At 40.2% G+C, this 23,131-nt stretch overlaps 1 protein-coding gene across 1 annotated transcript in view; it reads left to right on the top strand.

Moving 5' to 3' along the window:
* Slc14a2 (solute carrier family 14 member 2) overlaps positions 1–23,131 on the top strand; it is a 435,832-nt gene that overhangs the window by 49,243 nt on the left and 363,458 nt on the right. The window lies entirely within an intron of this gene.

The raw sequence follows: 23,131 nt of genomic DNA, 5'->3' as shown, positions 1-23,131 counted from the left end.
ATAAATGCAGAAAAAAAAATCCCAGATACGTTCTCTGCTGTTACATCTAGTATATTCATAGCACAAATATCAAAGCTTAGACATGAACGATGAATGGTACAGTGTTAGTCTCTCTGGTTTATTTGTACCTCGCCAGGCTTTGTTCAATAATAGCCCCATTTCTGTTCTAGAATCTAATCCAGGATCCTACGTGGCACTGAGTTCTCACCGTTGCTAGGTCTGTTCTAATCTGTGACAACCCCACATCCTTTTCTTGGCTTTCTTGACCTAGGCATTTTTTTAAAGACTATTTTACATTAGTTTTATATGAGGTCCCACTAGATTATCAGCCTGAGATTTGTTTGTGATTTCTCTTGTAAGAAACTTACAGAGGGAGTCATTTTTTTTTCTCATTGAGTCAGATCAATAATTCAAATTACTAGCCAATGCTGCAAGTTTTAGGGACATAACAACTATAAAAAACAAACAGAAAAACTTGCCACTGTGGAGTGTATATTCTCCTTAGCAGACACAGGTGATAAATACAAATATACAGTAAGCTAAAGTGGACAGGTGAAACTGATGAGATGGAGACGTCTGAGATCAACTTCCTTTAGAAGGCCACGTTCATTAGGCTACAGGAAGACTGAGGATTCTCACTCCAGCTAACCCACCTTGAATAACAGGCTAGAACTCTTCTTCCAGAATCTTACTGCTTTGGTAAGCTCATGTGACTTGTCTTAGCAACAAGCATAGAGGAAGTAGCTAGCTGGCATGAAGCATGAAATACAGATTTTTAAATTTTTAACATTTCAAATGTATTTGAGCAAAAGAATATGTTAAAAATAATGTTAGTCCTACTTTCTTTATATTGTTCTATGCAACCCCCAATTGTGGAAAGCTTACCAACATGTAGAAATAATATTTGGGAAAGGACATATTTTTGTCCACAGGACAAAACAGCAACCAACAGATTGGGAAAAGATCTTTACCAATCCTATATCCGATAGAGAGCTAATATCCAATATATACAAAGAATTCAAGAAATTAGACTCCAGAGAACCAAATAACCCTATTAAAAGTAGGGTACATAGCTAAACAAAGAATTTTCAACTGAGAATTCCAAGAAACACCTAAAGAAATGGTCAATATTTTTAGTCATCAGGGAAATGCGAATCAAAACAACCCTGAGATTCCACCTCACGCCAGTCAGAATGGCTAAAATCAAAAACTCCGGTGACAGCAGATGCTGGCGAGGATGTGGAGAAAGAGGAACACTCCTCCATTGCTGCATTGCTGGTGGGATTACAAGCTGGTACAACCACTCTGGAAATCAGTTTGGCGGTTCCTCAGAAAATTAGACATAGTACTACCTGAGGACCCAGCTATACCACTCCTGGGCATATACCCAGAAGATGCTCCAACATGTAATAAGGACACATGCTCCACCATGTTCATAGCAGCCTTATTTATAATAGCCAAATACCTTCTTGCTCTGCCTTGTTCTAGGCCTTTCTTCTCTATATTCTGAACCTCATTTCTTAACTCCATGGTGTTGGCTCCCATATACTCCTCATTTGGTAGCCTCACTACACTCTTCCTGGCCCCAGAGTCATGAAGATTACAGTGTTCCATTGCAGTATGTTGTCATCCCCTTTAATCATATGGTCACCATCATCGAGAACAGTATACTCTTATGGAATGTGAGCTGGTCTATGGATCCAGCAACCATTACTGTACAGCTACTATATGCCATTGTAGACATAGTAATACAGCTGTGAAATAAAAATGATAATGTTGAAGAGCATTACTGCTGTTGTTTCCCAGGCAATTTTGGACCTCTGATCTTCTTCCTCATCATTTATTTAAGTGGGAGGGCACTGCTGAATAGCAAAACAATCATCATGACTAGGAATAAAGAAAAAGGGAATTAGTTGTGTTGAACCACAGCAGTAAGATAGAAAAGAAAGGCACTAGGTATTAGAGCTTGAGACATGATGAAATGAAACTTTGGAAGGCATTCTGAACTATACCCACAGAAGTCAAATACTGGGGGAACCTCCTAAGGCCAAAAAGACGTCGACTATGAAGGTGTTTCTCAATATCTGTGATAGAAACCTGACCCTTAGCAGTATTCAAGACTAGACTAAACAGAGTTCTCAAGAGATAAACTGAGGAGAACACTTTGGCATGAGCTGAAGCATGGGCCTGTTTTATGTCCTTCCAGTTCAAGTCATAAAAATTTACATAACCAGGGATTTTTGTTCTCAAAGCCCTTGTAGCAAATTAGCTCAGTGCCCACATGTGACACGTGACTGTAAAACATCTTGCACTCATCTCCATCAGCTTCAGGCTCCTTAGTCCCAGCTAATCTCTACCTAAGTGGAATCTCTGGGGAAGGAGGCATTTTGTAAAATCACCTCTGGAAATGCCACAAGAGCTAGAAAAAAAGTTGAAAAAAATCCTAAGTGCTCAGTAAGTATGTATTGATAAATTCTGGGTTGGTTTAAAGCAAATACCTGTCTCTGCAGTCAACTAGACTCTAAAGGATGAAAATACGTCTTTTCATCCAAGGGTAAGAAAAGAAAAATACCACAAGTAGTTAAATATGTGTATAAACACAAAACAAAAACACTGACCATAGGTGAAGAGCTGGCTCAGCAGATAAAGGTGCTTACTGTACAGACCTGGTGACCTATGTAAGTTTCTGGAACTCACATAAAAGTTCAAGAGGAGAACCAACTCCATCAAGTTGTCCTCTGACTTCCAAATGTGTGCCATAGCATGGGAATTCCCACATATACATCATGCACAACACACACACACACACACACACACACACACACACACACACACACTTATTTTTAGGTATAAATGCTGAGGACTATGAATAATGGTATATAATGCAAGAGAGATCAAAATCCATCTCTGAGTCATGATACAATTGTACACATGGTACAATACTATCTGTACAACCGTTGTTAAGTCATTGTACTGAAAATAATTGGAGTCAAGTGATATAAGATTTTGTCTTATCTGAAGGGAAAAAAAGTGACATTTTTAATTACTTTTATCCTATCCTATTTTCTCTTAAGATGTCAACATGATTATTTGAAGTTTAAATGTGTGCTATATGGTAGATTTGGAAGCACATATATGCAATTATGAGCAGTACGGCCCAGGCTTGAGAGCAGTGAGCAACTGACAACAGGACTGGGATCCTGACATTTCATCTGCTTGGATGATCATGGCAAGACAGTTGGGAACCACCATAGGGCAGGCTGGCCAAGGGTCAAGCTTTAGATGACAAGTGAAGCTGGACAGTCAGGCATGAACCCTGCAATGAAATGCCCAGCATCTAGCAGGTAAGACCACCAAAACATCCAAAGCAGAGTCACTATGGAGAGCACAGAGGGTCTTTATCACTCCGCCTCCTTTTCTTCCATTTGCGTGGGCATGTATATGCACAATTATGCTTGCATGTGCACAAAATGCAATAGTAGAAAACTTAGAAACCAATAGTTCTCCTTGACAGGCAGAAGGAAGGCATGAGGGTGTGTGAGTCCTTCTCCCAGGAGAGTTCTAAATAATAAGGTTTTTTTAGTGCCATGCCTTAATGAATTAAGGAGAATGACCTGAACCCATTCCCCGGGTTCTGTCCTGTAAGTTCTACTTCCAGGGCTCTGCTCTCCCAAAAGGAGGAATCTCAGAGGTCTTTAAAAGAATCTTTTCAATAGTTCTCAACTGATTTCTGAATGTCACTCCTCTGTCATGAGATTCTTTTTTTTATTAACATAGGAATATCTCACAATAAGCTTTGAACTGTCACTTATACATGAATGGAGGTGCTCTCCAAGTCTTTCCTTATAGGGGAAGAATCAGGAAGCTGGTATTGGAAAAGCATATGTCATGGTGGCAGCGCACACATGGCCTAGCTTCTCTGTCCTTTTCAAAAGCCATTACCTTCTTATTATAACCCCACAAGACCACCAGAGTGCTTTGAGTTAGCTCTTACGGAACCTGACTTTGAATGAAGATGAAGGCAATCAGTGGTTGGGCCTTCCATCTTCTCATGGGACAGCCTCGAAATACGTTTACAACCTCTAGACTCCATGATAGGAGTAGGTAGGGGGCAGGGGAAGAGGGATTCACAAGGCCTTCTCTGGGGAGCTGTTGGCAGTTACTTGCTACTGTGGCAAGGAATGTCAGTTTTCTTCAGGAGTCTGGCCCCTGGAGGGTTGGCCATGCTCCAACAGATAGCCCCACAACCAGGCACATATGAGCAGCACTCACTGGACTCAAAAGGAAAAAAGAATAAAAGAAAATAAATTGGGAGGGAGATATAAGGGACAAAGCTCTGGAAGGACTGGGAGACAGAGGATCCTCTTGGTGGATATGATCAAAATAAATCACATACATATATGAAATTCTCAAAGGATAAATACATTTTAAAATAGCTATGGGCTTATCATATTTTTAACCAAGGTTAAAAATGTTGGGTAGTCACCATTTGCTGAATTTAAAATGTACCTCTTTTAAATTCACCTCAAGGGAAAGGTGCTAGATACAAATATTTAAACATAGATAAATGCATACTATGTAGGCCCTTGATGAGTGTTAAGAAGAAAATTAAAGCAAGTTGAATCAGAGAGACAAAGAAAGGTGTATGCTGCTTTTGGCAACATAAGGCAAAGAATGGCTCTTTGTAAGGCCATCGTTTGAGCATATAATCATGGTAGCTATCAAAAGGCAAGGCTTTCTAGACAAGTGTAGTGACACGGTATAACTAGAATTCAGATCTACCAGGCAGGTGGGGCAGATCACCTAAAGAGTTTTAGACCATGTGAGGACATGTCAGAGTGGGCATTCTTCTTATGTTCCTCCCTTCAGCTAGCTTACTACAGTTGCTCATCAGTTGCTATGCCCATAAATACTGGACACATGCTCCATGTGTTCCCTATAGCCAGATGGCTCTCATAACAGATCCAAGCAGAGTGTAGATGTCTCATACAGGGAAGCGTCTGAAGCCAGGGGAGAGAAGCCAAGGCTGCTAGGACATTGGTTATAAGAAATGACACCTGAGTTCTGTAGGCGGACAAACAGGCTGAGAGCAAGGACAATGAAATAACCATGCAGGGAAATATCAGTAATATGGTGTGGTCAGAACACTGGTGGCACTGGCTGAGTGTATTACACCATTCATTTTTACAGGGCTATGTCGAACAAGTACATATTAGACTTTCCCTAACTATGGTAACACTGAGTTATCTTTTGGAATACCATTTGGAACAAACTTAAAATGAATTCTATTCCTAAGCACAGATTGGTACTATCTGGGTATTGTCACCAATGTCATCTTATTGATCTTCTGTTTTCTACATTATGCGAAAGCACTGGACTCGTACGTGGGAGAACCGCCATCCTGAAGCTTGACATCTAGACATGACTTCCCACTGGTCTGTGGCTGTGCTGACCATGATATAACATTGCTTTTAATTGCCTGTCTTGTCTGGTAGACCTGCATCCAGTTTCTCCTTGTCAACAACAACAAGTCTCAAAACTTCTGTGCCTTTCATCATTTTCTCTCACTGGTTTCAAACTTCCCTAAAATGAGCTGATGAGATGGACCATCAGGTAAAAACCACTAGCCCCAAGCTTAATGACCTGAGTTTGACCCCCCCCCAAGTCAAACTGGTGCAGAGAACTGACTCCTGTAAGTTGTCCTCTGACCTCAACACATGCTCCCCAAATAAATAATGAATAAAAATGTAATAAAAATGTAAAGCTTCCCTAAAAGCAGAGAGTAACACGGATACGCCATTCTTCTTAGACTCCCACTAGAGCCATCCAGGCATCTCAGGAAGAAAGTGCTCCCTGGCTCACTTTTCCAAAAGACTGATAGCTCCCACTTGCACTCGAATTTCCTTGCTGGATTAGAAATAAATAATATATATCATCTTATGACTTCCAGCTCTGCCATTTGTAAGTTGTATAGTCCTGGACAAATGACCATACTTTATGGATCTAAGAAGCCAAGAATTTAACAATACATCCTAAATTCAGATATGTTAAAATATAGAAGAACAAAAGGCCAACATCAATTGTAAAATGCCATCAATTTTAAAATGGACACATGCACTCTAGAATGTTGAAATCTTAAAACTATTTGGTTTGGAGTTTATAAAACACATAGGGTTTTTCTTTCCCTAAGACTTAGTTCCTACCTAATAAAGAGGTTATGAAGAGAAATAGGAAAACATAAATAATACAAATTTGATTTATACAAGCCACCTATAATTTAAAGAAATAGATGTCTTCATATTCTTCTTTCTAAAAAAAGTCTCCCTCTTTTTCAGTCTTGTATACATATTTAATATTTACATCAGTGGTTCTCAACCTTACTAACACTGTGATCTTTTAATACAGATCTTTATATCATGGTGACTCACAATTATTAAATTATTTCCAATGCTAATTCCTAAGTGTAATTTTGCTATTGTTATGAATTGTAATGTGAATATCAGATATAAAAAATATCTGATATGTAACACCTCTGAAAAGGTCATTTAATGCCCCCAAAAGGGATCGTGACCCATAGGTTGAGAACTGCTGATTTATATGAACATTTATTGATCCATAACGTTCCAACAATGTAATTTAGTCTTGCCCAACCTTTTGTCTCCATGACATTCTAATATCCCAACTAGGAAGCCTCAATCTATAAGGTCACACATATGGTCAGGGAATTCCCTCGCAAAGTTTATTTTTTTAATAGTTATTGTGATTCTGGAGTTTAGTGAACAGATAATAACTGACACAGTATACTTTCCAGGAGCAGTCATGGATACATAGGGCCATGGCTGGGTTCTATGTTGAATTTATAGAGCAATTGCTGGCGTGTGTTCATTCTTTCCTTGTTGAACCTGGTGGAAATGTTATGAAATGCCTTGTTCTCGTAGAGTTTCTCATTTCTAACACCAATGTCATTTGAGGTCAGGTCGTTTCCCTGTGTGGACTTGTCTGCGCACTGTATGACACTCAGTGCTGTACCTTTTATCTGCCTACCTATGTCTGCGCATTAGTACTATTCCTGTTGCCTTGAAAAACACCCTGAACAAAAGACATGTAATGGAGAAAGGGTTTATTCTGACTCATAGTTTAAAGGTCCACTGTGTTAGGAAGGCATGGTTCCAGGGATTTGAAGTGTCTTATCAGGTTCTGTCCACATTGAGAAAGCAGACCGTGATAAATACTGCCATTCAGATCATTTTCTGCCAAGGATCTCAGCCTATGAGACAGAGGGGATAATGCTGTCCATAGATATCCTACTGCAATTACCCCTATCTAGATAGTCCCTCGCAGCCATGCCCAAAAGCTTGTCCCTTAAGGCATTGTAGATACTCTCAGGTTGACAATCAATATAACTCATCACAGTCCCAAACTTATCAAATATCCCACGGCAGGCAAAATCACCGGGGTTGTCAACCCTCTAGTTGTGCCACAGAGGCAGGGATTCCTGCCATGAACTTTGTTAGGTGCTAGACTTAGGTAAGAATTAACACTTCGGCTTACTTGCCTCCCAGGTTCACTGCAATGAGCAAAAAGGACAGAGATTACAAAGTAGTGTGCCAATGTTAGCATCCCTGTAAGGGACAGCAAGATTGCTGTGTGACATCTACCACTGTGCAGTCCCCGTATGGGATGTAACCATCTTTATTCTATGTCATTTTACCATAAATTCTCCAAATAGGTACCCATTTTATAGGAGAGAAACACGGAGGCTTAGGATAATTAATTCTACTAAGCTCCATTAACATTTTGCTGAAGTAAGATGCTCCTATGCATTAAGGATATTTAACAGCATCTCTGGTTTCTACATCAAATTTTGCCTGCAGATACAATAAGCCCATTATTCACTCTACATGTTCACTACCCAAGCAACAGAAACAAACTCTAAGAAAGGAAGCATGTCCAGGAGCATAGGGCTCTTAGGGGGCACAGCGAAAGTTTAAAAGAAGCTGTCCAGACATCACTGCTACTGTGGCCATACCAGCTCACTGCCTGTGGGTGCCCAAATTCCGAATGACAGTCATTTTGAACAAGAATGGGAAGGGAACTGAGACCTCCCAGGGACGTAGACATCATGGGGAGAAGGGACCTCAGTGAAGACGGTAGTATCAAACAGATGAATGGTCTCCCCATGTTCATGCATATATAAGGGTTCTAAAGAGCCACAGGTAGACTGGGGGAGCCTCAACATCAGGGAAGGAACATTGCTACCACTACACCAGGGTCTCCAGCTCCAAAGGCGTCAGTTTGCTGTATTTTTGTACCCCCATCCCAGACACCACATTCCTTTCTGGGTGACAATCTTCAGTCTTGAGATGTAAGCACTATCTTTCCGAATGGCTGCTTCCAGTGGAGCTCTTTTGTGCCACTCCTGGGAGGTGTTTGTCATTGGTTTTCCTCCCCAGAGCACTCAGCAAGCCTGCTTTGCCACAGATGGCAAAGAGAAGTCAAGTGCAGGCGAATGGTGCTTGCCCTGCACGGCCTGGACATTTGCCCTCTGCCTCTTTCTGTCGTTTAATAATCCCCAGGAGGAAACCTGGTAAAGGCAGCTCTCCCCCTGCCCCCCCCCCCGCTCACTTTGACAGCCACCAGCATGCCAGGAAGCCGGCATCCTGTATCACAGTGCCTTTATTTCCACATCACTTCTGCCCCACCCCTCCACTCTGAGAAGAGTCCTGCAAAGGCTGGTCAGTCCTTCACACAGCTCTCTAGCCTCTCTGTATCCCACTTCGCCCAGTTCACACTCTCAGTGGCAAACCCACCATCTAGCAGTGCCTCGGTTCTGCCAGAACATCAGTCTAAGCAGTCATTCTATGTCTGTCAAAATACTGACAGCACTTCTCCCTGCTCCGAGAGCATCAGATCCCATCTGTATCACAAACAGTCTTCCAGGTTTATTTTGCCTATCACTTCTCAACACTTGCTATTTAAATTCCAAATCACTGTTCGGGGGTTTCACAGTGTCCCTGCTATTCTTGGAGTTTACTCACTACATCTTCCACTCAGACACCTTATTGGTATGCTGCTGGTATCATGTATGCACACACATGCATCCCATGCATACGTATGTACATGCATAAACATTAATGTTTCAGGGCAAACCATAACTGTCATTCATATCAGACAAGATTATCATAGGTCTGCAAAAGTTACAATGATATAGTGAAGATCATTCATGTCCTCAGAGACCATTCAAATCATTGGAAGAAAAGAGGCAAAAAGATGTGGAATAAATTTAGACCTTTTTTGTTTGTTTTTTCGAGCCCGTCCCAGCCAAAATTTAATTATGTGACTCTGTTAGTTGAAACAAGAGAACGGTTGTCACTGTTCTCTCTCCTCTCTTAGATGCTGGGGTCGGGAATTTAACACTATTTCTGGAAAACAAAACATGTCTACAACTTCATTAGCAGACACCAGTCCACTTGGTGCTTAGGAAGATGAAGCATCCTGCCTGTGGCAGGTTCAGGAGTCCCTTACAGAAGGTGAAAACCATCTGCTAATGTTTGACTTCTAAGTCAAACAATGCTGACATGCATCATCAGAGCATAAATAAACCAAGAGGCAGATAGATCAGAGGCCACATGCTCATCAGAGCTACAAGAAAGAGCTTGTAGCTCTTTCTTTCCTCCTTTATTTGGCCTTTGATGGCTACTGCTCCCCCATGGAGCTAGTGCCCTAACTTGTCTTAAATCTTCTTTTTCCCTGATCCTGTTCCTGAAAGGATCACTCTTGACCATGTTGTTGCAGTTCCATTCCCTGGTATCAGGGAGGACCTTTGTGTCAAGGGCTTGGCACTGCTGGCCTACTGTGGACTGAATGATCTGCTGAGCCATCGCTCCTTATGCCTGGCTCCAGAAGAAGTAACAACTTCAGCAGAAAAACACAGTAAAATTCTCAGTCATGATTGGTTTGAAATAACATGGAGTCAGTTTGCTGTGAATACAGGAAGACAAAGCAGCCGAGGAGCTGCTGGAGAGGTCGGGTGGTATTCAAGAGATGGTTGGCTGCTGCCTTATGTCTTTGAGTTGTTTTCTCCAACTGAAGCTATTTCAAGCTATAGCAAAGCTCTACGCTATTCTGGACTCAGCTCTTAGAGTATCACACCAACACTGGACTAACTCTAACAAATCAATTAAATGCTTTTCTCTCCTATACAGTTATGTCCGCATGTACCTGCAGGCAAAGACATTATAATGTGTTTCTGGCATAGGACAATGTGAGACTTGATATCAATTCTGTGTCAATAACACATTTCATTACATTGGTGGTGAAATAGACAATTAAATGAGTTATAGTGATGTGACTCCAAAATACAAGGCATGTCACCAATCACCAGGGGTAGACTATACCCATAATAGTTTTATATTTAACTTACTTTTGTTTTTTATATTAATTCCCTCCCTTCTCTCCTTCATTCTCCATCTTTCCCTTTTCTTCTTCCTTCCATCCTTCTATCCTTGATTCTCCTTTTGTTTATTTGTGTGATAATTAACAAGTTGTTAAACACTAGGAGTATTGTAAAGCACTTGTGGAGATGTCCTCTTCAGGGCTGAGCACTCCATTCTCACTTATTTTTTGGCCCTTTGGCTAGTTATCTGTTTTGTCATTAACCCTTTGTGCCATAGCAAAAAAAAATATCTCTGAAGGCTCAGTACAACACTAAAATATGGATATAAACATTAGTATTTAGAAGAAAAATTGAGAACACACATTTTAGCAAAACAGTATTAGTAGGATCCCTTCTTGAACTGAGGACCTCCTCAACCAGAGGCCTTTGACCAGATCTATAGAAGTAGACATCAACTCATTCTTATGAAATGAATCTGAGATATAATCAGAAAGCAGTTGTTACCTCCATGACAGACGTGCCACTTTTACACCACAGAATGTATCTTTCCAAGCAGGCTAATATTGCATCTCCCAGTATTCACAATAGGGTAAGACTATGGATGTTCTTTTCCACCATAGCACCTTCTGGTTCAATGAAAACTACACAATAAGGAGAAAATTTGGGCTCAAAGAACATTATGGAAGAGGGGCTGGAAAGAATATAATACCCAGAGGATGAAGAGATCTACTACAAAATCATTATCTTCTATACATGAGATAGCCATAGCACTTATGAGCTCACTACTGTTGTGGTCATATTCATAAGGCCTGCACAAGACTAGCCTGTCAATTGTTTTTCATGAATGGGAGAGTGAATAATGGGAATCTATCCCTTCTTTGGGAACATTTGGCAGTTCATGGTTATTAGGATAAGAGGTATGGTTCTCTTCAGTGGTATGACATGAGTAGTTGTCCATGATCCAGTAAATAACTTCCCACCCATGCTGGCAAAATCATCCTCTAATTAAACTCAGCGAATCTCATACTAAAAAAGACATGAATGTAGGTGTGCGGTTTGTTAAGAAGAATGGTTTTGGATAGTATTGAAGAATGGGTGGTTTAAAAGGCTAAAATTCATTCTACATGTAATATATACATACATATATATGCAGATATATGATATATAGATAGAGGTAGATGATAGATAGATATAGAAACAACACTCATATATATGAATGATCAATTATGCATACACATGGATAATGGATAATTTTATATATATACATGTGTGTGGAACAGCCAAATAATTTTAAATGAATAAAAAATTATAAAATACATGCAGGATGTTAAAACTAGTAATTCCAGGCAAACACTAAGTAGAAAACAAAGGGTATGGTTATACTCCAGAGTCTCTGCATCATTCTCCATCCCACCACCTCAAGTATAACTATTCATTACTGTGCTGGTTTGGATAGGAGTGGTCCCCATAGACCATATATTTAGATGTTTAATCACTAGAAAGTGGTACTGTTTGACAGGCATTAGGATGTGTGGCCTTGTTAGAAAAAGTGTGTTACTCAGAGAGGGCTTTGAAGTTTCAGAAGCTTACGCCAGGCCCAGAGGCACTCTCTCTTCCTACTACCTGCAGATGCAGCTGTAAAATCCTCAGCTCTGTCTCCAGAATCATATCTGCTTGCAAACTTCCATGCTTCCCGCCATGACAATAATAGACTAAACCTATAAGCTACTCCCAATTAAGAACTTTTCTTTACGAAGTTTTTGAAGTCATTGTGTCTCTTCACAGCAATAGAAACCCTACCTAAGACAATTACCCACATTGTACACATCTGACTGGTGCACTAGATGACCTATTGAAACTTGAAGAGATACCAAACCCTTAAACAAAATGTCTACCTGTTCTAAAAAAAGTTTCTATCTGGTTCTGAGAAGATCACTGATGGGAATTTTCTGAATACTTCTGTTCTCATTCTCAGGAATAAAACTAGAAACGAATAAGTATTAATATGTCATCATCTAACACCAAACAGAACCCCATAAAACATTAATGTCTTCTTAATCCATGCTACATCATACAAATTCACTGTGTGCAACAGTTTCAAATGTTATTAAATCTGTTGTATATAGGACAGTCTTACTCAGATTTCCATAATTCTTGCCAAACAGATTTCAGTTTTATTTTTCTATTCCTCTTTCGGTTATAAGTTCTGTAAAAATTTTGGGGCACTTTCATTTTGTGAGGTGTCATTTGTTCCCAGGTGAATCATTGTCTGTCTGACCTAAAGAATCTTGCAATCTCCTGAAGCCTCACAAGCCACTTGCAGCTCTTAAAGCTGAATTGTCTACCCCAGAGCCACTAGGCTCCACGATTGTCAAGTATTTTAAACATCTAAGCTGATAAGTGCTAGAAGCATAAAAGATACACTAAAATTTAAATGCACAAAAATTAGATATTTTACTAAACTTTTAAAAATATTGATGGCATATTGAAATAATAATATCTTGAATATGATGGATAAAATAAATTTATTATTATATTTTCCAAATGTTTTATTTAAGTATACTTATGAAAAAATTTAAAATATCAAACATGTTCATATATCATAGTTTGTATTATATTGCCACTGGATAATGTATTACCAAATTTCCTTCTGCTAAAATGAGATACCAAAAACTGATACATTTATCAAGAAATAGGTTTACTTATCTCACAGTCCTAGAGGTTCATGGTATGGTGCTAGCATCAGCTCAGCTCTGATGATGAGATAATGAAGACAGGAAGAGAAGATCATGCCACCCAACAGGAAAATAGAGCAATTTAGAGATCAAGGTCAGACTTTATAAAATAAACTTGCATTCAAGAACTAACTCATGAGAAGATGCCTCCAAAGACCCAAGGACCACCAACTGTCCTCACCTGTTAGTATAGCCATACTGTAAGGAACAAACTTATAACACATAATCTCTTAGATAGATGAACTCAAGCCATATCATAGCAAAGGAAGGACACAACCTGGCATTATACTGGCATTATGCTGTCTTATTCACTTAAAGGCTAGCACTTATATGATAGCACTTATATGCTAGATGCATAGTGTAGATATCTTAGTTTTCTCTAGGATGTGTTGTTCTCATCTTGGTTCTTTGCACTATATCATAGTAAGGCTGACTCTTAGAAGAGTATTTCCCAGGTTACCATGACACCTGGATTGAGCTACACTTGGTCAATAGGATGTATTACTGGGAGATTGGAGGGCAAGAAGAAAAGAGGTGCCAGTGTGCTTCTCCCTCTTAGCTCATTAGGAGGAAAGTTGGTAGCAGAGCTGAATGCTGCTTTTCAATCAGGGGTTGTTTGCCAACCTCTCTTCCACTTTGTACGAGAGACAGACCTTCCAACTTACAATAGGGAACTCGGGCCAGAGTTTTATGAGTGACATTTCCCAGGGCCTATATTTTCAAGGTTTCTTTGTGGAGGGCACATGGGTTACTCATATCCCTCAGAGTGGAAGTTATCAACTTTGGTTTCCCATTAGAGCTTTTAGGAACCTTGAAAACTGTCTAAGACTAGCTCCCATCTACTTGGTCTGACTTGGAACTTGGACAATGATGTCTTTAAAGCGCCCTCCAATAATCTATAGTGTTCAATAGCTCCACACACTGGTGCCTTCGTGATTCCCTGCTTATACCAAGGAGCTAGCTGCCAATCTGAATGCAGATTTCCATGAATTTGATAGCTGGTCAAGTGCTCTTCATAGATTTCTCTCTTTCTCAAATTTTCTAGAAAATGTTCCAGTTCTCACTTGGGGGCTTCCATGCACCTTTCTTGTCATAGTGGCACACAGCTAAATGACTCCTCCCCACCACGGCTCAGTTATCTTCAGCTCTGTTCCATATGCACATGAGCAAATGCTCAGAGGTATAGGTCAAACTTCAAACGTTTCAAACGCAGCCTACTGAAGCTTCTTCATCCGTGCTAGCTAGTATAATGTCTACACATGTCTAAAGCCCCAACTGTACTATCCCCCTCTCCTTTATTGAAACATCATGCTTCAGATCTTAGAATCAATAGTTTGTCCTGAGAATGAACAAACTCTCATTTTATAGAAGACTAAGGGAGGTTCTAGGTTCTGATTATTCCTGTATTCACCTCACACCTGGACTGTTCCCTTCTAGGATCTGAGGGGCCGAAGGACTTTCCTTTCATTTGTCATGTATGGGTCTAATGCATTCATAATCCCCCCTTTCATATTTGTATCTGTGTGTTATGGTCTACAATGTGAAAATGCTCACAGATACAGAAATTATGGAGGGGCTGTGGGCATCTCGCACACTTTCTAAGACTTTGGCTTTCCAGGTGGGAACTTATGAAACCAAGTGATAGATTTATGTTCATATGTTAAACGGGCCACCCAGCCCCAGTATAAAAGCAGGGTGACAAAGAAATACATCACTGTTTCCAGCAGCTACCTGGGTGTACTCATTACTCAGTGGAAAATGGACCAGGCTTGTTCATTAAAAGTCCCTTTTCCTATGGAGAGCCATTTGAATGAACACTGTCTCATTTAAAATAAGTCAACCAACACCACAGAGATAAAAAAAAAAAAAAACAAAAAAAAAAACAAAACAAGAACAACAACAACAAAAAGCAACTTTCCCCCACAGAGTAGCCTCTGGAAAGCAGTGTCTAAACTGTCATAGTGAAATATAACCTGCTCAGAAAATGGTTTCTTGTTGGGGGGGGGGGGCGGAAATTACCTACTAACTTGAATTAGAAAGAGGGAGAATGTGGTGAATATGTTAAGAGAAATTACAATTTGCATGAACAACATATTGATTGTCACTTTGTCACCCCTGAGAAACCACTGGCCAGATGCCAGGAGCCCAGGGCCATGTGATGAGCAGTAGGTCATCGCCCTACAGAAAGAGGGTCTTGTTAGCACAGGTGAGTTCCCGCAACAGAAAGGAAGCAGTCCCAGTCTGTAGCTCAACTCTCACGGTTTGGGTGGGATTAAGGGAAGAATGCTGATGTTACAGAGTGTCTGCGGGAAGCCAGAGATCCAGTTTCACTCTGCCTTGTTTTGCCCCTACACACAGACTTTCACTCTTCCTGGCTCTGTAGTCCTCTGTTTTCTCATTGGTACTTTCTTCTTATCACCTGGGTGTGACTTACTCTACCGAGTCTTTGGGTCATCTGATCTCTTAATTTTTTTTTTCCTCAGTCATTCTCTTCCTTCAAGTCCTCTACTACTTTGGCACAAGACACTGTAGATAAAATATTGGTTTTTTCCAGCCACACAGGAGCTACCCTAATACAGCTTGCCCTGGCCATTCTTGACTTCAGGGACTATTGAAAAACCCTCAATGCTATCTTTCCCCATTTTGAGTTCTCAGGGACCATGCTCCAATGCAAACTCCCTTTCTCTCTTCTGCAATGGTTCTGAACCAGTTGGCCTTGTTTCTCTGTTGTTGCGTCTCCTGTCTAGATAGGCAGTTGTATGAAAATAGCCACCTCACATTCAAAAATATTTTATTCACAGATAGAGTTTTTGTCTTCTTGTAACATTACTCAGATTACATCATTACTGTCAGCGTCAGAGGTAAGACCTGGACTGAGCAGATCACCAGGGAGCCAGATGATCGATGCACACCATGACACAGAGACAAAGAATCCCAGGGTATCGCCTCCCTAGCTGACAGAATCGGAAAGAACCAATGAGTTCTCGTGATAAATATTTTTGACAAGCTGCAGCTACCAGGAACTCATCTGCAGCGGATTGCTCCTCCCCCACCAACTTTGAGAAGTTTACTTTGCACTATTTTAAGCCACGCCGTTAGGAGAAAGTCAAACTAAATTTCTCGTGAGATTTCTCAGAGGTTTTGTGTGATTAGATTGTCAGAAGCATCCGTTGGCTTCGGCTCACTGCTGAGGCTAGCTGGTTACACGGTGAGAAGCAGCAAGAGTAGGAGGGGGTGACTCTCAGGAAGTCCTTTGCTTTCACCTTGTATAGGGAACACAATCTCAGATGAAGTCTTAGGGGATGTGGACTCTAGTCCCAGTCTGCTGCTGGCTGGCGGTGAGATCGCTGACCCATATTGTCCAATCATTATATGTGGCTATGAAGTGAGGCCAATTCCAAGTGAGGTGCCAACGTAAGGCATATGATAGGTTTCAAAGGCCTGACATAAGAATGTAAAATATCACACTAATAATGTTCATATTGACACTTGTTGCAATGAGAGTATGCAAATTTTGATATATTATATTAAGTAAAATATTAATCCAATTAAAGTATTTTAAATTAATAAGTCACTATTATTTATTAATGTAATTATTTAATAAGATTAAATGTTAATTTAATCTATATGCTTCACTTTGTTAATACATCTCCTTGAAAATTTAGAGTTCAGCATGTAAATTATATTATACTTCCTTGAGACAGCATTGCCACTTACAAATTCACATTGCTCCACAAATTTGGAGAACTGGGTACTTCAGAGACGGTCTTCAACAAACAGTAAGTTCTTCGCATGATCTACCTCCTCCAAGATTCACTTTCTCCTTAGATACTTTTAATTTTTTTTTTCTATTATCACTGGTGAATGTTAAGAGAGGAGGTGGGGCATGGTGGGATTAGGGCTCTGTCTCTAAACTGCTTGCTGGGTAAGCATGAAGATGTACTATCTCAGCACCCATGTAAAAAGCTGGGTAGAGTGATATGACCCCCCAAGTGAATGACTCCCAACTCCAAGTGACAGGCCCTGCCTCAGAACAAAGGGAGGAGAGCTGCTTATGGAACAATATCCAAGGTTGACATCTGACCTGTATGTACACACACGTGCATGTGTGTGCCCATGAAAACACACACACACACATTACTGTTAGGAAACAAAAGGAGATCAGAGGCAGGATATAAGGGAAGGGAAGGAAGTAAATATGGTCTAACTATGCTACACGCATGTGTGAAGATATTGCAATGAAACCCATTGCTTTATACAACTATTGTGCTAATAAAATACATGGATGTTAGAGAGGAGAATACTGGGCCACAGATACGGTCAGAGAAACTTATAGCCTACAGTAATGACTTAAGCTTCATCCTCAGGACCAGCACAGTGGAAAGAAACAACTGCCTCAACTTGTTCTTCAACCTCCACATGCGTGTGATGGCACATAAGTCACACCCATGCACAAGAACAGAAAATAAATGTAATCAGAAAAAAATAAAAAGAAAACAGACTCAGAGTATTTACCATGTGGGTCCTGTATTGGCATTCATGTGCTAGGCAGACACCAAAAGAGATCATTGCTTTCCTCAAGCGGCTAAAGTGAAGACAAGTAACATGAAGACACCAACCAGTTACTAATCATAGGAAGCCTTGTGGGATTAACTGCCAGATTAATCTTTCTCATACTTGTAGCATGTGCGAAGCCTCAGCAGAACCGGAACACTTCTTTGAGATGCCATTAGAGATGAGAAGTTACCATAAAAACAGGAAGGAAGATGAGACTACCATTTTGATGTCTCCCATAAGTAATTGCATAACTGTGGGAAGGGCAGGTGAGCATGACTGAGCTAATGGCCTTACTGGTGACACAGCATTCCTTCTGGGCCCTTAGCCTTCCCTCTGCGCATATCTCCTCTACCTTGTCTCCAACAAAATTTGAAACGTTAGATGGTAATAGACATTGCTCTCGTTAAGCCATTTTCTCCTAACTCACAAGTAGGAGAGGCGGGAGATCGTGTGAGCAGCTCCATAGGCAATGGGGTATGGTGTGAGAAAATACTAACGGCAAAGGGCAGTAAAGGAAGGAGTTGCCTGATACTCCATACAGAGAAAGGAAGTGGCTGACCCCCTCTGGCCTGGGGGCCTTCTAAGCCATCTTTATGCACTTCCTACTGCCCTGGCTGAGGACAGATGCTCTTTCTGCCAGTGTGGCCTTCTCAAGCTTCTGAGTAGCTGCGGTGACAGATCGATTGAACTGTCATTGCACTATTCTTGATTCTTGAAAGGAAAACAAAAACAAAACCCTTTTGGGGGGAAAAACCACAAACTGGCCCAAGTCCCCTCTCTCCTTTGGAGCTCTCCTCCTCAATAATTCAGGAAATAACATTTCAGAGGCTCTCATCTTGGCCTATGCGATGTTTTTAAATCCTTCTAAATGGCTAAGAAGGTAATGCTTTTCAGTCATTTTCTCTGCAGCCCTCCCTTTCCTGGCAGAGACAGTGTATGCAGTCTATTAGAGCATTTTTTCCTTCATATAATGGCACCAATTAAATTACCTTGCAGCCCGACCTTAATCTGGCAGGAATGATTATTCCATGAAACAGTTAGAGCTCTAATTGACATGAAGTGCCTGCAAAATATGTCTTTTGCAGCAACCCCTGTCAAAGTCACATTGATATGCTAATCCCTATAGCTGGCAGAATCACTTCATAAAGAGAGACATTGAAAATTGAATTATTTCAATTTCAGTACCTAGGAATCTAGTGATCTGTCTGTATATGTAACTAAGTAGGTGCAATACTTTCTATGGGTAAACAGCTGTACTAGGGTGTTGCCATGGTAACTGCTTGACTCATGGCAGTTGTGTTAGTGATGAAGTCATTAGCGGTGTGAAATGTACTTTGAGGTTGTCAAGTGTAACACTCCAGGAATATTTCATCAGTATTAGTGGAGCCTTTTCATTTACATAATTTAGGCTTTCGCACATGATCTCATTATGGTGCAAGAAAGGGGTGCATTGTGGGGCAATTGTACCTGGTCAGGATGAATCTCCATTATGTCATTTGATTATTAATCTTTCTCCTTAAATAGAGTTTTCCAAATAAGTCTTATGGGAAATTGATAACTTCATTGCAACAATGATGCTGAAACGGTGTAATGGTGAGACAGCCCAGGCTGGCCATATGTTGTCCACGCAGTGAGAAAACAATGCAGATGAGTACCAGGCTCTTTAGATATATCATGTGCCTTGTTGATCCTGTAAGTCCAGAAAAAGAACTTTGAGGTCAGACACTCACTCAAGGGAGTGTTACTTTCCTGTGCATCTCTGCTGGGGTCTTATTGATCCTTATGATGGTGTGCTATGTAAGAATTTTGGAACCAATGAGAAGTTTTATTGCTGTTCTGCCCCACCCACTTGATTCTGAATGATGTCTGGCTGTTTCACAGAAACATAGATAGCACTTTGGGCCAGAGCAGGAGGTGGAGAAGAAAAATTGCTAGAGCAAGCTGGCTGGCCAGCTGAGCTAGAGCAGACAGCTCTGTGCACAAGGACACTGCCTGAGTACAGACAGTGGAGAACAGGCAAAGAATATCCTGATGTCAACTCAGGCTTCTGCACACATAGCACCCACACACATGTGAACTCACATTGCTATGCATGAGCCACCATACAGACATGCATATCAAAAATAAACTGAAGGAGAACTGTAAAGCTGTTTAGGCATCAATCGCAACATTGGAATAAATACACACTTTCCACGGTTCGATCCGCTGTGCACTTAGGTGAGGTACAGCTCAGTGTTTAGTCAGCTGTTCTATTTTCGCTTTTCATTCAGTCATTCATTTGTGTGCCCACTTTTATTAAGATTTTAATATCATACATTTCAGGAAGTGTTCTAGGTGCCAGAGAAAAAGATACAAGCACAAAGGGCAAAATCTTATCTTCGTGATATTTAATTAAGTGGGAAGATATATATTTAAAAAAAATCTGTGCAAGTACGAGAACCAGAAACAATGAAACAGAGCAAGAGGCTTTGCCTTAAGTAGATGGGAGGGGTCAGGCAGGTTCAAAGAGCCATTTAAGTTGAGAACCAAGGGAGGAGGAGGTCAATCAAGGGAGAATAGAAGCAATTACATTTCACACAGGAAGCAATTTTAAACTTCTGATACTCAGGCTACAGAAGGTTATTGGGACCAAAGAATTTAAACCTAGTGGTCAAGATTAAAGAAAGAGTTCATCCCAAGTCTCACCCTGGCAGGAAGAATAGGTGCCAACTGAAAAGAGTCCTTGTGCTCCCCACGAGGTAAATGCCATCTAAATAGGATGAGAACCTTCACATCTTCCAAGGATGTAAATATAGGCCAAATCACAAAAAACCATGTGCTTCTACTTCCACTTTCCCTTTCTGAGGTAATATATATATATATATGCTTATATACATATATATAAGCATATATACATATATATTTAGATATGTACATACACAGTACATATATGTATATGTATGCATATGTGCATATACATATATATATATGTACATGTGTACATACTTATATTCACATATAACCATATATACTACATATACTATATATGTATATACAGTATATACATATACTATGCACATCACATATATACATATATGCATATAGATGTATGCATATATACATGCAAATGGATACTCATGCACATATATACATGTACATATATATATATATATATACACATTTGAGGGACTATATATAATATATATTTTATATATACATGTGTGTGTGTGTGTGTGTGTGTGTGATCCCTCGGTGTCTACAGGAGATCTGTTAAAGAACTTCCATATATACCAACATTTAAGGATGTACAAGTTCCTTTTAAAAAAGGAAACAATGTTTAGATATAATCTCTGTATATTGTTCTGTATGTTTTGAATCATTTCAGGATTATTTATGCCTGCTACAATGTAAATGTTATGCAAATAATTCTTATATGAATTTAGGCATCAATTACAACATTGGAGTAAATAGACACTTTCCACAGTTTGACCTGCTGTGCACTTAGGTGAGGTAGAGCTCAGTGTTTAGTCAGATGTTCTATTTTCTCTTTTCATTCAGTCATTCATGTGCTCATTTTTTACTAAGATTTTAATATCATACATTTCAGGAAGTGTTCTAAGTGCCAGAGAAAAAGATAAAAGCACAATGGGCAAAATCTTGTCTTTGTGATGTTCAGTTTAATAGGATGATACATATTAAAACATATGTGCACAAGTACAAGAACCAGAAACAATGAAACGGAGTAAGAGGGTCTTTCCTAAGGAGATTGGAGGGGTTAGACAGGGAAATAATAACAAAAAAAATAGATTTAAATATTCACTACATATATGTATGTCTATGGAAAATCAACTAGGTTATTAGATTTTACTCAAGGAAATTAGTTCCAGGCTATATATAGGTAAAGTCTGACCTAATTTATTTTTCTTCCCTTAATTTCTAGGTGTAGTTTCTTTGTAAAGAAAACACACTGCGTTCTGCTGAGCTTTGTGAGCACACACTGTGAATTACTGTCATTATTCGCTATTATATTGCAGGCTGGAGAAATGGTTCTGTGGTTAAGTGTTTGCTGTGCAAGAGGGAGGACTAGAATTCCAGCCCCTGAACCCATGTAAATGGCAAGTGGTCAGAGTGTCCCACCTGTAATTCCAGGCTCAGAAGCCAATCTCCACCGGCAGCTAGCTGGGGACACAGGCCACTTCTGTGAGCTCTGTTTGTTCAGCTTGCCTCTCTAAAGAAGGTGCAAGAGTGACTTCGAATGATTAGGCACATCATCCTCAAGCTTCTACATGTGAGTGCACACATTTTCATACACATCCCACATGCATGTGCCCACAGATGTGCACACGTGCACTCACGCACTCCCTCAAGAACAATAAAAGGTAAAAGAAAAACAATAGCTCTGCTTGTTCTGACTTTCTGTTAATGGCTGGGCTTGAAAATGCACAAATAGCTATTCCTTATGCTATAACCTCTCAACTGAATGGCGTGATCTACAGAGATGTTTGAAAAGTATGTATGAACAATAACTAAGATCCAATACAGCATACACTGCTGGTTTTCTGCACAAAACATTTTGTGGATGATGTTACGAGCTGAAACAATCCCTTAGGCCAAAAACATTTGATAACACCTTTCTCAAAAAACAAAAACAAAAACAAAAAAACAAAAAAACAAACAAACAAAAAAACAAAACAGTGCATGTCCACATCTCAAACACTTAGAAAAAGCTTCATAAATCAAACTAACCTGTGGGTGGGACCTAAGAACCCGAGGGAGAATCTAAAACAAGTGACCCCAATTTCCTATCTTTATACTCACAACTAGTGATCTCTTAACCATAGTCAAAGAAGTTTCTTCCTGAGTAGATGGAGATCCACAGCTGATCAGAGTACTGAGACTAACAGTGTGTGGAGTGCTCGGCTCCAAGTGAGACATTTGTATTATCTACCCTCCCTGGGACTCAGAGATTATTATGGAAGAGGAAGTAGGAAGCTTGTAAGCGCCAGTGAAGCAGTGGGTGTCTGCCTCGGAACACCACTGTGGGACATCATGTCATTGCATACACGAATTCATAGCAGCCATGATTGCATACACAAGACTCAAACAAGATCAAGTCCGCCATATTACCAGCACAGGTGGGGGAGGGGCCTATGAGGTCATTCGTAGCTGAAGAACTATTGGCCATGTATGGCTGTAAGAGGAGGGGATGGCTTTCTGTAGGCATGCAGGCCCTGAGAGGTCCCCGGTGCACCAGGAGAGGTCCTACACTCATGCACACACTGGCAGGGGTAAGTGGACTCAGAAATTTCCAATACAAGAGTGCAAGTTAGGAGGGAAAAGTGGTAAAGGAATGGAGGAGGAGTTAAAGGGGAAAATGGGATGTGAATTCCATGAAAATACATTATATGCATGCATGAAGTTCTTAAACAATAAAAAATTAAGCCAAGTTGTTTAACTTTGTCTT

The sequence above is a fragment of the Mastomys coucha genome, unplaced genomic scaffold (assembly GCF_008632895.1).
Source record: "Mastomys coucha isolate ucsf_1 unplaced genomic scaffold, UCSF_Mcou_1 pScaffold13, whole genome shotgun sequence".
NCBI classification, from domain to species: domain Eukaryota; kingdom Metazoa; phylum Chordata; class Mammalia; order Rodentia; family Muridae; genus Mastomys; species Mastomys coucha.
This window is presented reverse-complemented; position numbering and strand designations above follow the sequence as displayed.